The sequence below is a fragment of the Heloderma suspectum genome, chromosome 2 (assembly GCF_057233095.1).
Source record: "Heloderma suspectum isolate Gila_16-S chromosome 2, 16-S_ref, whole genome shotgun sequence".
NCBI lineage: Eukaryota > Metazoa > Chordata > Lepidosauria > Squamata > Helodermatidae > Heloderma > Heloderma suspectum.
The window spans coordinates 394,792,844-394,808,319 of NC_139459.1; positions in this window are offsets into that span (position 1 = coordinate 394,792,844).

Consider the following 15,476-nt stretch of genomic DNA (forward strand, 5'->3'; position numbering starts at 1 on the left):
TGGAAGACTCAGATAAGGGGGGAAAGAAGGGGGAAAGTGGCGGATGAAGCACGTATAAAGGGAGTCTGTTGTGATCCTGCATTAAAAATGGAAGCAGAAAGCCCCATTTTAAATGCAGGATTTCAGGCGGGTGTAGAGATGCTCTCTATCTACACTAGTGTTTTTCATTGGTGTTGAAGTGCACTGATAACTGTTGGGGCACATTACATATTCTGTATACCACTTTAAAATCCAATATTGTACATAATATAAAAGCCATTTACATACAAACATATCAACAGACAGCACACACACACACACTGTAACTGTTCAAGACAGTTACCCACTTCCTAACATGGAAGACACACTGGATAAAATGTCAGGGGCAAGGTTTTTCAGAAGCTTTGATTTAGTATCAGGATATCATCAAATTCAAGTGGCACCAGGTGACAAGGAGAAAACTGCCTTTGTCACACCGTATGGTCTTTTTCAGTTTTGCAGAATGCCCTTTGGCCTCATGAATGCTTCAAGTACCTTTCAAAGGGTGGTAAAAGACCTTACCAAAGTGTCAAGAATGGAAGACATCCTTACCCACTTAGATGGTTTTATGTGTTTCCATAAAACCTGGTGTAAGGCCCCAGGCCTGAACCAAGCTATTAGTAGTTTTAGAGTGGTGTAGATCCATAATGCTCTCTGCCTTTGGTCAGGGGGCTGCTGTTTTCCCTTACCCAGCCTCCTGATGTAGCCAGATGAGTCAAAAGGGTGAGAAGCCGCTCCAAGAACATTCCTCGCTAATGAGGAGAATGTTTATCACTGATGAGCCTGAGAAGCAGAGTTTGTTCACCTTAAAGCTACAGGTGGCTGTGCCTGAGAACCAAGTGCTGTTAGTCCATGCTGGGAATGCATGCTAGGGGGCGCTTGCTGCTTTTATTTATTTATTTATTATTAAATTTATTAATCGCCCATCTGGCTGGTCACCCAGCCACTCTGGGCGATGTACAACATACAATAAAACAGTTTAAAACAATAAAATTCTACAATAAAAACATTTTCTAAAATACCCTAACCCACCCCAAATGCTTTTTATGCTGCCTATTATGCTGCCTATTGCTAACATGTATGGTATAAGACCCATCGTACCCCATGGCTCTTGGTTCAGAGAAGCTCTCTGATCCAACCATTGGGTACGCCTGTGTGCTGTAAGATACCCAATGAAGTACTCCTTCTATGTAAACCTTTGAGTCTGATTTATCACTATCTTGGCACTTCTAACCTAAGAGTTCAATGCCCACGGCCAGGGCAACACACATGGGAAGAACATTTGTTGGGTTTGGAAAGAATTGTAAAACTTTTTACAGAATCTGGATTTAAACTGGCAGGGAACAAGTGCGAGTTTGCAAGGAGTCGCATACCTTTTTAGGACACATTGTCAGTGAGAATGGGTTGGAGCCCCATCCGCAAAAACTGGATGTAATCAAAAATTATAAGGTACCAGAAAACTTGGAAGAGATCCAGAGATTCCTGGGACTTTGTGGATTCTATAGGAGATTTGTAAATAATTTTGTTCGAAGGGCAGTGCCGCCACTGTATCAGTTCATGAAAATTAACTTTGTGTGGGGTCCAGAGCATCAAAAAGCATTTGATTCATTAAAAGATGGTGTCAGGATGGAAACTGAGCCGATAGAACCCCAGAGCAGTTCTGATTCTGAGGAGGAACAGCAATCCATGGGAGAGGAGCTCGTTCATCTCTCACAGGCACAGCAGCTGGCAGAGATTCCTCCTGCCAGCATTCCTGGGATAGATAGTGACCCTGGCAGTGAGAGAGTGCTAGAGGGGGGCTTGCTGGATGCTCGACGCAGGGAGCGACAAGAGATGGAGGGTGCAGAAAGGAGGCGTAGCGCTCGTTTGGCACGCAAGCAATGGTCATGTTCCAAGGACTCAAGGGAAAGAGGGAGGATCTCTCCATAGCCCTTAAGTTCAGGGTCTTCCCGTAATTCTCCTTCAAACGGGGGCCAACTGCCTAACCTGGAGCTTAGGTTACTCTGCTATCTTTCCCCAGTGCTGTTCCTTGCTTAGTCGCTGGTGATTAGCATCTGAAAGAGTCATTAAGTATAAAAGGATTAAAGCCTTAAAAAGAATCCTTTTGTCTGTGTCTTGAGTTGGCTATTGGAGTAGACTGTAAGAGGCAGCTAGGGCACTCCTGACCAATGGATTACTTAACTATGCAATCCTTAAATTCCCAGATGCTCTCTGCCCATTTATTGTAACTTGTGATGCTTTAAAAGTTGCTGTTGGATGTGCACTGGAACAAATAGATGAGCAAGGAAGAATGAAGACTAGTGGCATTTGGTGGCCGGAAACTGAATGAGAGAGAAACCAAATATTCAGCAATTGAACTGGAGTGTTTGGCTATTGTGGAGGCTCTGAAAACCTATCACCCTTACTCATTAGACACAGAATTCACAGTGTACACAGATCATAGTGCTTTGCAGTGGCTACTTACAAAGCATAACCCGGAAGGTCGCCTGCAGAGATGGGTTCATAAATTGTCTGAATGTACATTCACAGTTCACCATAAACCAGGAAAGCAAAATGTGGGTGCAGATGCCCTCAGCTGCATACAGGCAATAAAACTGGATACAGCCTAGTCCTGGGAGGATATTTGCCAGGAACAAGGTAAGGACCCTGAACTATGTATGGTATGTCAACAGATACATAGAAAGTGACCTAAACCGGGAAGATTTCCTAAAATTCAGGGAAAATTATCTATTGATCCTGTTACAGACTTACTTGTTCATGACGTTAGCAAAGTTGTCATGCCAGCATCATTACAAAGAACAGTCCTGTACAATGTGTGCATGATAATGAAGCATCGGGACATTTGGGATATTAAAAGGCATTTGACCAGGTATCAGAAAGGTCTTGGGGCTGGGTCCGGCGACAGATGTTGAAGACTGGATTCAGTCATGCAAGGCATGCCAACAAAAGCAAGCACCAGCAAGGCATCAGAACACTCTAGTGGGCGAAATGTCACAACCAACTAAACCCTGGGAATTCATTCAGATGGACTGGAAGGGCCTGCTCCCCACAATGCCAAGTGGAAATCAGCATTTGCTAGTAGTGTCTGACATCTTTTCAAAATTTGTTGTGGTGCAACCGCTGAAAGACAAATGGACTGAGTCAGTGATGGATGCGCTCATGCAACATGTGGTGTTGTGGTTTGGCCTGCCAAATTGTTGTGAACAAGGAAAGGAGTTCGAATCACGGTTGCTGCATGAGGTGTGCCGATCACTCCAGGTAACCAAAGTAAGGACCAGCGTTGAACATCCAGCAAGTAATGGTGGTGTAGAGAGAACAAATCACACAATTGCTTCTGTGCTTAGACATCTTGTAGGTGAAGACCAGAGAGACTGGAATCTTAAGGTTCCATACATTGTTTTTGCATATCATGCCAGCAGACGTTCTACAATCTACTATTCTCCTTATGAAATTATTTTTGGACTTTGTAAACCCATGCTTTCATGCAATTTGCTTTTAAAGCAACCAAGACAGGCAAAGCCTAAACTTCCAATTCATGTGAGTGATTTAGCACAAACTATTAAATGACTTGGGGGCTGCTTTTAAGAAAGTTGAAGAACAGATAAGAAGAAAACAATCTTATTATACAGAAGATGCTAGGGGAAAACTGCATTATATTCCCATTCAAGAAGGAGGAAAAGTGTAGCTACATAACTGGGGGGGAAAAAGAGTCAGGAAGAAACCCCAAACTTACACCTTTTTGAAGGGGTCCTTATATAGTAATTAAGAAACGGAATAATTCATCCTTCCTGATTCGGGTAGCATTTCATCCCTCTGTAGTACAACTGCACAGCAGAGAGGCAGCAACAGTGCAACAAGAATGCTGAGCAGGAAAAGGAAGAGATACCTCAACAAGCACCTGAAACATCTCATCAGGGGCCTGTGATTGAAGAGGAATTGCCAGGTGGACCTACAAACTCAGGACTACTGCCTTTGGATGACATCAGGTCCACAACAGAAATATCTGAATCTGATACTGTCTCCCTGCATCCTGAAGGCCGTGATACCAGGGAAACTTCTTCCTCAAGTCCCTAGGGAACTCGAGTTGGGAGACAAACTAAAAAAAAACCTTTCCGGTTAAGAGATTATACAGATGCTTGAATATTTGTGTATTATGATATATTTTAGAGGTGTTTTGTTTATCACTTGACTATGGTTCTTTGTCTTGTATCTCGTTGTTACTCCTTCAGAGTTCTCTATAAGCCTCCTGAGGAGAGCTGTGTGCTTTGCAGTGAACGAATAAACTGTATTCAATAAAGCAAGTATTACAATATCCAAACAGCACAGGTGTCCTGTATTTCACTGTATGATCATCTCTCTGGCAGCCTGGAGCCTCCTCAGCTTCCCACACTTCAATTCAAGCCCAGTTTGAGGCACCAGGAGGTAATTCCTCCCATGGAGCTTTTTCAGATCAGGATGTGCGGGCAGCCTGGGAGGATGGCTGTGATTAGGTCAGCTCAAAACACCACCAACATAAATTTCAAAACATGAGGCAGAACAAGGGAAGCCTCTTCCATGTGGGGAGAAAACTTCCAGGAAATTGGAGGACAGATTTTGGCAGGGCACTAACTCCACCGCATCCCTGGAGCCGGACACAACACTGCCCCCACCTGCATCGCGGTGGATGCAAACTGGGGGCCGGCCTGCCAAGGCAGTTGATGCTGTTGCAGCATGAAAACCCCCAACACACTTAGGAAAAAAGAAAGCAGCTGTATTGCAAGCTGTGCCAATGGGGAGCCCTAGCTGGGAGAAATTGTTGAGAATTTCTCCTCCTCCTGGAGAAATCCCAAATTTCTCTGCCCGCAAGTAAGGTGGAGAATTTCAAAAGACCATTTGCACACAGCTCTATCCTAAATGCAATGTTGCCACACTTTCTCTATACAAGGCAACTCTGTTGTAAGTCACACCAAACTTTCCAACATGCAGAAGGTAGATCTCCAGCTGCTTTGGACTTCAACTCCCAGAAGCCCATGTCAACATGGGCAATGGTCAAGAATGCTGGGAGAGGAAGTCCAAAAGAGCTGAAATTCAAACCACCTTCTGCCTAGCTCTGCTTTGTAGCATTCCTGCCTGACCTCTCTCTTTTCCTTCTCCCCCATGGGAGAAGATTTAACTTCCCCCATGCCTTTTGCAAACTTCACCCCCTTCTCCCCCTTCTTACCCATCCTCTACTTTCCTCCAACTCCATATTACAGTCTGGGTGCCCACCCTGATTCCTCCCACCCCTTAGCTTTCTTGGGGAGTCCCCCACCTGCCTGGGGTATCATCCATGCCGATCAGCAGGACCTCAAATGCACAAACATGCCCTGGACCTTATAAACAGGGGATGCTATAGGACATCCAGGTTTTTGAAGAAATCTTGCTCAATTGCAGACCCCATAACGCTGTCCCTCTCAGTGTATCCTTTCTTCAACCAGGAACCTGGCTCAGTTGCAGATCCCATAACTCTGTCCCTCTCGGTAAAACTCTGTCCCTCTCAGTTTGAAAAAATCTGGCTCAGATGCAAACCCCATAACCTTGTCCCACTCTGTGTGTCCTTTCTTCAACCTCAAATGCACAAACATGCCCTGGATGTCCTAAACAAGGGATGTTATAGGACATCCAGGTTTTTGAAGAAATCTTGCTCAATTGCAGACCCCATAACGCTGTCCCTCTCAGTGTATCCTTTCTTCAACCAGGAACCTGGCTCAGTTGCAGATCCCATAACTCTGTCCCTCTCGGTAAAACTCTGTCCCTCTCAGTTTGAAAAAATCTGGCTCAGATGCAAACCCCATAACCTTGTCCCGCTCTGTGTGTCCTTTCTTCAACCTCAAATGCACAAACATGCCCTGGATGTCCTAAACAAGGGATGTTATAGGACATCCAGGTTTTTGAAGAAATCTTGCTCAATTGCAGACCCCATAACGCTGTCCCTCTCAGTGTATCCTTTCTTCAACCAGGAACCTGGCTTAGTTGCAGATCCCATAACTCTGTCCCTCTCGGTAAAACTCTGTCCCTCTCAGTTTGAAAAAATCTGGCTCAGATGCAAACCCCATAACCTTGTCCCGCTCTGTGTGTCCTTTCTTCAACCTCAAATGCACAAACATGCCCTGGATGTCCTAAACAAGGGATGTTATAGGACATCCAGGTTTTTGAAGAAATCTTGCTCAATTGCAGACCCCATAACGCTGTCCCTCTCAGTGTATCCTTTCTTCAACCAGGAACCTGGCTTAGTTGCAGATCCCATAACTCTGTCCCTCTCGGTAAAACTCTGTCCCTCTCAGTTTGAAAAAATCTGGCTCAGATGCAAACCCCATAACCTTGTCCCGCTCTGTGTGTCCTTTCTTCAACCTCAAATGCACAAACATGCCCTGGATGTCCTAAACAAGGGATGCTATAGGACATCCAGGTTTTTGAAGAAATCTTGCTCAATTGCAGACCCCATAACGCTGTCCCTCTCAGTGTATCCTTTCTTCAACCAGGAACCTGGCTCAGTTGCAGATCCCATAACTCTGTCCCTCTCGGTAAAACTCTGTCCCTCTCAGTTTGAAAAAATCTGGCTCAGATGCAAACCCCATAACCTTGTCCCGCTCTGTGTGTCCTTTCTTCAACCTCAAATGCACAAACATGCCCTGGATGTCCTAAACAAGGGATGTTATAGGACATCCAGGTTTTTGAAGAAATCTTGCTCAATTGCAGACCCCATAACGCTGTCCCTCTCAGTGTATCCTTTCTTCAACCAGGAACCTGGCTTAGTTGCAGATCCCATAACTCTGTCCCTCTCGGTAAAACTCTGTCCCTCTCAGTTTGAAAAAATCTGGCTCAGATGCAAACCCCATAACCTTGTCCCGCTCTGTGTGTCCTTTCTTCAACCTCAAATGCACAAACATGCCCTGGATGTCCTAAACAAGGGATGTTATAGGACATCCAGGTTTTTGAAGAAATCTTGCTCAATTGCAGACCCCATAACGCTGTCCCTCTCAGTGTATCCTTTCTTCAACCAGGAACCTGGCTTAGTTGCAGATCCCATAACTCTGTCCCTCTCGGTAAAACTCTGTCCCTCTCAGTTTGAAAAAATCTGGCTCAGATGCAAACCCCATAACCTTGTCCCGCTCTGTGTGTCCTTTCTTCAACCTCAAATGCACAAACATGCCCTGGATGTCCTAAACAAGGGATGCTATAGGACATCCAGGTTTTTGAAGAAATCTTGCTCAATTGCAGACCCCATAACGCTGTCCCTCTCAGTGTATCCTTTCTTCAACCAGGAACCTGGCTCAGTTGCAGATCCCATAACTCTGTCCCTCTCGGTAAAACTCTGTCCCTCTCAGTTTGAAAAAATCTGGCTCAGATGCAAACCCCATAACCTTGTCCCGCTCTGTGTGTCCTTTCTTCAACCTCAAATGCACAAACATGCCCTGGATGTCCTAAACAAGGGATGTTATAGGACATCCAGGTTTTTTAAAGAATCTGGCTCAGTTGCAGACCCCATAACTCTGTCCCTCTCAGTAAAACTCTGCCCCTCTCTGTCCCTCTCAGTTTGAAAGAATCTGGCTCAGATGCAGACCCCATAACTCTGTCCCTCTCCACGTGTCCTTCCTTCAACCAGGCAGCTACTCCCTGCACTCCCTGTGTCAGCATTGCACGTCGGTGTCTGAGCCTGGCCTAGGCCTGCCAAAGTTCAGTACTGTGGTTTACGTGGATGCCCAGCCCATCTCTTACCATGACACAAGATAAGCAGGGGGTCACGAAGAGTCGGACACGACTGAACGACTGAACAACAACAAGCCCCGCATCTCCTGGATGAAGGAGATAGAGAAAGACAGGGCCGGCTACCGGGTCAGCGAGACCTAGAAGAACCGGAGCCATCAGCATGTATTAGAAGAGAAGTTCCAGACCCTGAGGAATCACTACAACTGGAGCAAAGGCGAGAGGTGGGTGGATGGGTCATGGATCCCCTTGTTGGCAAGTTTGTATTTTATTGTTTGAATTTTGCATTTCAGTTCACCTTTGTCAGCTGCCCTGGGCAAGGGGGGGCGGCATTAATAGCATTAATACTGATCGCCATCATCATTGTGAAAATATCATCAACAATAATGCTTTAGTTTTTATATAGTGATTTTTTAAGTGTTAGACAACTTATAACAACACTTAACATGCCCTAAACGGGAACTTTCCCTCCACCTCATTTGGGACTGTTTCCCAAGTTAACCCGTGGAACTCATGCCACAGATGCAGAAAGATCAATTCCCTGAAGGTGGGGTAGGGAGAGAGCTTTGTTCCAGATTTGGGATGTGGGGGGAGTCACATTGAAAGGAGATTGCTTTCCACTGGAGTGGGATTCCAGAATCCAAGTGTCTGATTGAGCAGAGGACTGTTTTGCTCTTTGGGGACGAGTGGGCGGGGGGAGGTCAAGGAGTGATGATAGACTCTAGAGACTACCCTGCAAATTTGTTAAAATCTGTTCCTCCACACTTCTAATGATCTAGATCAGTGGTCTCCAAAGTGGGGTGCCAAGACGATCCATTGGGGTGCGCGAGCCGCCTGATAATTGAGCGGCCTCCCGCTGCCCTGACGAGCTGCCATGGTGTGCAATGATGGCGACAGCAGAGGCAGCAGGGTGGGACGGGAGCCGAGAGGGAAGCTCGGTGGCATTTCTCTCTCGGCTCCAGTCCTGTCCTGCCTCTGCTGTGGCCACCGAGAGCTGCAGCAGTCTCTGCTGAACCCTTCCCACTCTCCCTTGTCAGAACGAAACTGAGAAGGAAGCACATGTCAGGACAGCCATTCAACCCAAGTATCGAAATAAACGGAGCTTAGAACCAGACCTTCGAATCGCTGTATCGCAAAGCGTTACACCACGATTTTCAAAAATAACACAAACTATTCAGTCACATTGCTGTCACACACAAAAAGAAATTATATTAAATTTTTTTTTAGTGAGAGCAAGAACCATTAATAAATAAAATAAAAAGATTTTATTTTAAAAATATTGTTTATTTCTTCTCTATCTCATCCTTTTTTAATTTCTGTTTTTTGTGTATGTTTTATAATGTACATAATGCATTAGTACAGTAGTACACGTATGTTGTTGTTCAGTCGTTCAGTCGTGTCCGACTCTTCGTGACCCCATGCACCATAGCACGCCAGGCCTTCCTGTCCTGCGCTCTCTCCCAGAGCATGCTCAAGTCCATATTCATTGCATCCGTGATGCTATCTAGCCATCCCATCCTCTGCCGTCCCCTTCTCCTTTTGCCTTCAGTCTTTCCCAGCATCAGGGTCTTTTCCAGGGAGTTTTCTCTTCGCATTAGGTGGCCAAAATATTGGAGCTTCAGCTTCAGTATCTGTCCTTCCAATGAGCACTCAGGGTTGATTTCCTTTAGGATGGACTGATTTGACCTCCTTGCAGTCCAGGGGACTCGTAAGAGTCTTCTCCAGCACCACAGTTCGAAAGCATCAATTCTTCGGCGCTCAGCCTTCCTTATAGTCCAGCTCTCACAGCCATACATTACTACTGGGAAAACCATAGCTTTGATTAGACGGACCTTTGTCGGCAAGGTGATGTCTCTGCTTCTTACTATGCTGTCTAGGTTGGCCATAGCTTTCCTCCCAAGGAGCAAGCGTCTTTTAATTTCATGGCTACAGTCACCGTCTGCGGTGATCTTGGAGCCCAAGAAAGTAAAATCTGTCACTGCTTCCATTTCTTCCCCTTCTATATGCCAGGAATTGATGGGGCCAGATGCCATGATCTTAGTTTTTTTAATGTTGAGTTTCAAACCAGCTTTTGCACTCTCCTCTTTCACCCTCAACAAGAGGCTCTTTAGATCCTCTTCACTTTCTGCCATTAGGGTGGTATCGTCTGCATATCGGAGATTGTTGATAATTCTCCCAGCAATATTAATTCCGACCTCTGATTCATCCAACCCGGCATTTCTCATGATGTACTCTGCATATAAGTTAAATAAGCAGGGTGACAATATGCAGCCTTGTCGTACTGCTTTCCCAATTTTGAACCAATCAGTTGTTCCATGTCTGGTTCTTACTGTTGCTTCTTGACCCTCGTACAGGTTTCTCAGGAGACAGGTAAGGTGGTCTGGTACTCCCATCACTTTAAGAATGTGCCACAGTTTGTTGTGATCCACACAATCAAAGGCTTTAGCGTAGTCAATGAAGCAGAAATAGACGTTTTCTGGAATTCTCTTGCTTTCTCCATGATGCAGTGAATGTTGGCGATTTGATCTCTAGTTCCTCTGCCTCTTCGAAACCCAGCTTGTACTTCCGGTAGTTCTCGGTTCGCATACTGCTGAAGCCTAGCTTGTAGGATTTTGAGCATCACCTTGCTGGCATGTGAAATGAGCGCAATTGTGCGGTAGTTTGAACACTCTTTGGCGTTGCCCTTCTTTGGAATTGGAAAGTAAACTGACCTTTTCCAGTCTTGTGGCCACTGTTGAGTGTTCCAGATTTGTTGGCATATTGAGCACAGCACTTTAACAGCATCATCTTTTAGGATTTTAAATAGCTCGGCTGGAATACTGTCATCTCCGCTAGCTTTGTTGTTACTAATGCTTCCTAAGGCCCACTTGACTTCACTCTCGAGGATGTCCGGCTCAAGTTCAGTGACCGCACTATCATGGCTATCAGGGACATTCAGATCTTTCCTGTATAGTTCTTCTGTGTATTCTTTCCACCTCTTCTTAATCTCATCTGCTTCTGTTAGGTCCCTGCCTTCTTTGTCCTTTATCATGCCTGTCTTTGCACAAAACGTTCCCTTGAGATCTCCGATTTTCTTGAAGAGATCTCTAGTCTTTCCCATTCTGTTGTTTTCCTTGATTTCTTCGCATTGTTCATTTAAGAAGGCCTTCTTGTCTCTCCTTGCTATTCTCTGGAACTCTGCATTCAGTTGGGTATATCTTCCCCTTTCTCCCTTGCTTTTCGCTTCCCTTCTTTCGTGAGCTACTTGTAAAGCCTCATCAGACAGCCACTTGGCTTTCTTGCATTTCTTTTTCTTTGGGATGGATTTCGTTGCTGCCTCCTGAACAATGTTACGGACCTCCATCCATAGTTCCTCAGGCACTCTGTCTATCAGGTCTAATCCCTGAAATCTATTCCTCACCTCCACTGTATATTCATCAGGGATATGATTGAGGTCATACCTGAACGTTTTAGTGGTTTTCCCAACGTTCTTCAATTTAAGCCGAAATTTTGCAAGAAGCAAAATCATGATCTGAGCCACAGTCAGCTCCAGGTCTTGTTTTTACTGACTGTATGGAGCTTCTCCATCTTTGGCTGCAAAGGACATAATCAATCTGATTTCGATATTGACCATCTGGTGATGTCCATGTGTAGAGTCGCCTCTTGTGCTGTTGGGAAAGAGTGTTTGCTATGATCAGCATGTTCTCTTGGCAAAACTCTATTAGCTTTTGTCCTGCTTCATTTTGTACACCAAGGCCATGCCTGCCTGTTATCCCGGTGATTTCTTGACTTCCTACTTTCGCATTCCAATCCCCTATGATGAAGAGGACATCTTTTTTTGGTGTTAGTTCTAGAAGGTGTTGTAGGTCTTCATAGAACCGATCAACCTCAGCTTCTTCGGCCTCAGTGGTTGGGGCATAGACTTGAATTACTGTGATGTTGAATGGTTTGCCTTGGATTTGTACTGAGATCATTCTATCGTTTTTAAGATTGTACCCCAGTACTGCTTTTCCCATCCTTTTGTTGACTATGAGTGCTACTCCATTTCTTCTAAGGGATTCTTGCCCACAATAGTAGATATGATAGTCACCTGAATTAAATTCGCCCATGCCTGTCCATTTTAGTTCGCTGATTCCCAAGATGTCGATGTTCAATCTTGCCATCTCATGTTTGACCACCTCCAGCTTACCTTGATTCATTGATCTGACATTCCAGGTTCCTAAACAATATTGTTCTTTACAGCATCGGATTTTCTTTTCACCACCAGACACATCCACAGCTGAGTGTCCTTTCGGCTTTGGCCCAGCCGCTTCACTCTTTCTGGCGCTACTTGGAAATACCCTCTGCTCTTCCCCAGTAGCATATTGGACACCTTCCGACCTGAGGGGCTCATCTTCCGGTGTCATATCTTTTAGCCTTGTGATACGTTCCATGGGGTTTTCTTGGCAAGAATACTGGAGTGGGTTGCCATTTCCTTCTCCAGTGGACCACATTTTGTCAGAACTCTCTGCCATGACCTGTCCGTCTTGGGTGGCCCTGCACGGCATAGCTTATGGCTTCACTGAGTTACGCAAGCCCCTTCGCCACAACAAGGCAGTGATCCATGAAGGGGAGTACACGTATACAATTTATAAACAAATATACATATATTGGGGGGGTGCTCAAAAATGTTTTACTGATGGGGGTGCACGATCAAAAAAGTTTGGAGACTGATCTAGGCTTTCTTCACATGGAGCTTTTATCCTGCGATCGATGGAGCTTTTATCCTCTCTCACAGAAGTCTGTGGGTCTTTACATGACGCCGTGACCCTCCAGGGCATCTCCTGCACTAAATGCCCTTTGTTCTGTTTTTAAATAGATTGCAGATAATGAGCTATCAAATTACCCCGTTGTGTTGCGCTTGAGTTTGCTCCATGAAAAGAGGTAAGGTGGCAAGAGGAGTGAGATCAATGGAAGATATGGAAGACTCAGCTACGGGGGAGGAGGGGGAAAGGGATGGGGGGAAAGGAAGTGCATGAAAAAGGGAGTTGCTGTGATGCCGCCTCAGACTCCATTCCGACTCCTCAGTCTCCATTCTGACCCCTCAGACTCTGTTCCAACCCCTCAGGCTCCGTTCCAACATTGGCCAGCTGGCCCAACTTGGCCCCGCAGTAATTCAGGCCAGCTGGCCAAATGTCCACCTTTGTACGGCAGCAGCAGTGTGTGGGACAGCAGCACTATGGCCCATGGCGCTCCCCCCTCACCCTCTTGCAGTCGCCGCGGCTGCCCAACTCTCGTCCCTCTCTCTCTCTCTCTCTCTCTCTCTCTCTCTCTCTCTGCCAGGGCCAACCCCAGCAGTGAGAGAGGGACAAGGATTGAGCGGTGGTTAGGGATGTCAGAGAAATCCGCTGCAGATTCAAATGAGGCCGGATGCTTTGGAATCCGGCCTCAGGAATCCACAGCGGATCGGGACCACTTACCTCCGCTCCAGGAGGACTGGAGGTGGAACGACACTCGGCTGCTTCTTGCCATCCAAAGCTGCCCACCTCCTCCCTGTCCCTGCCAATCACCATGTCTTTAAAAAAAAAAAAAAAAAAGGCGATGGGCAGGATGTGCCCACGGACTTAGATGCAAATAGAGTCATGAATCTTGTGTCTAAGTCTATGTGTCCATAGGCTTATACGCAAGATTCACGGCTCTATTTTGCGTATAAGTCTATGGGCACATCCTGCCCATCGCCATTTTGTATTTTTAAATAAAACTGTGCCACCATCGAGCAACCGTCCCTCTCTCTGCTGGTGCCCAAACTGGCAAAGAGAGGGACAGTTGCTCGGTGGCTCTGGCAGGAACGTTTGTTTTTATTATTGTTGCTGTTTTTTTATTCTTCTGTATTCTGTAACACTGGAGTCCAAGTCCTAGCGGATGGAAGAGATTTCATCCTGCAAGTGCCTAGCGAATGTATTATAGTGGGCCTCAGAGGACTCTAAAGTGTCTTTAGGGCTGGGATGTATTGGCCCCCGGCTGACTCTGAAAAGCTCCTCTGGGCGGCAGATAGAGGATTCAATAGGGGTGTATGGATTCCCCACCGTCTGTTCCGGTGGGGAATCCATGGGGGGGGCGATCCGTTCCTCCCCTCTGGAATCCTCCAGAGCGGCTCCGCTCTGCTCGGATTCCAGGGTGGGGGGACTGGCTTGGAAGCCATTTACCTTCCCTCCTGCCAGCCAGAGCCTTTCACCTCCTCCCTGTCCCTGCCGATTGCCATGTCTTTAAAAAAAAAAAAAGGCGATCGGGAGGATATGCCCATAGGCTTATATGCAAATAGAGTCATGAATCTTGCATCTAAGTCTATGTGTCCATAGGCTTATACGCAAGATTCACCACTCTATCTTGCGTATAAGTCTATGGGCACATCCTCCCAATCACTTTTTTTTTTTTTAAGACACGGCAATCGGCAGGGACAGGGAGGAGGCGAACGGCTCTGGCTGGCAAGAAGCAGCCGAGTGCTGTTCTGCCTCCAGTCGTCCTGGAGCGTAGGTAAGTGGTCCCGATCCACTGCGGATTCCTGAGGCCAGATTCCAAAGAATCCGGCCTCATTTGAATCTGCAGCGGATTTCTCTGACATTCCTAGGATTCGATAGAGGCAGCAAGAAGTTGGGTTTTTTGGCACCCTCACTGCCCCTGAATATATATTACCATTGGCACACGCCAAGGTTCGCTTGCACCCACTAGGAATTCTTCTCCATCTGTACTCAAGCCGCCTCCTATTTTGTTTCATCGCTCTCAGCTCTGGAGAAGGGGTGTACAAACCCCACGACGTCTGGTCTGACTAAAACCCAGCATGCATTCACGGCCACAACGAAATCGGAGCCACCAAGCCTCTGCCGACTCAGGCTTTTTCTGGATTGCAATGAATTGCTCCATCTTACTGTCCCTTGTATTGTTTTGTATTGTTATTGCAGTTGCTATTGTTTCCAATAGCATATTTAAATAATTATAAGCATATTCATGCGACGTGCTGGGCTTGATGAATCCAAGGCTGGAGTTAAAATCGCTGGAAGAAACATTAACAATCTCAGATATGCAGATGATACCACTTTGATGGCTGAAAGCAAGGAGGAGCTGAGGAACCTTATGACGAGGGTGAAAGAAGAAAGTGCAAAAGCTGGGTTGCAGTAAACCTCAAAAAAACCAAGATTATGGCAACCAGCTTGTTTGATAACTGGAAAACAGAGGGAGAAAACATGGAGGCAGTGACGGACTTTGTCTTTCTAGGTGCAAAGATTACTGCAGACGCTGACTGCAGCCAGGAAATCAGAAGACGTTTACTTCTTGGGAGGACAGCAATGACAAATCTTGATAAAACAGAGAAGAGCAGAGACATCACACTGACAACAAATGTCCGCATAGTTCAAGCAATGATATTCCCCGTAGTAACCTATGGCTGCGAGAGCTGGACCATAAGGAAGGCTGAGTGAAGAAAGATAGATGCTTTTGAACTGTGGTGTTGGAGGAAAATCCTGAGAGTGCCTTGGACTGCAAGAAGATCAGACCAGTCTGTACCCCAGGAAATAAAGCCAGACTGCTCACTTGAATGATTTTAAAGGCAAAACTGAAGTACTTTGGCCACATCATGAGAAGACAGGATACCCTGAAGAAGATGCTGATGCTAAGGAAAGTGGAAGGCAAAAGGAAGAGGGGCCGACCAAGGGCAAGATGGATGGATGATATTCTGGAGGTGACTGACTCGACCTTAGGGGAGCTGGAGGTGGCAACGG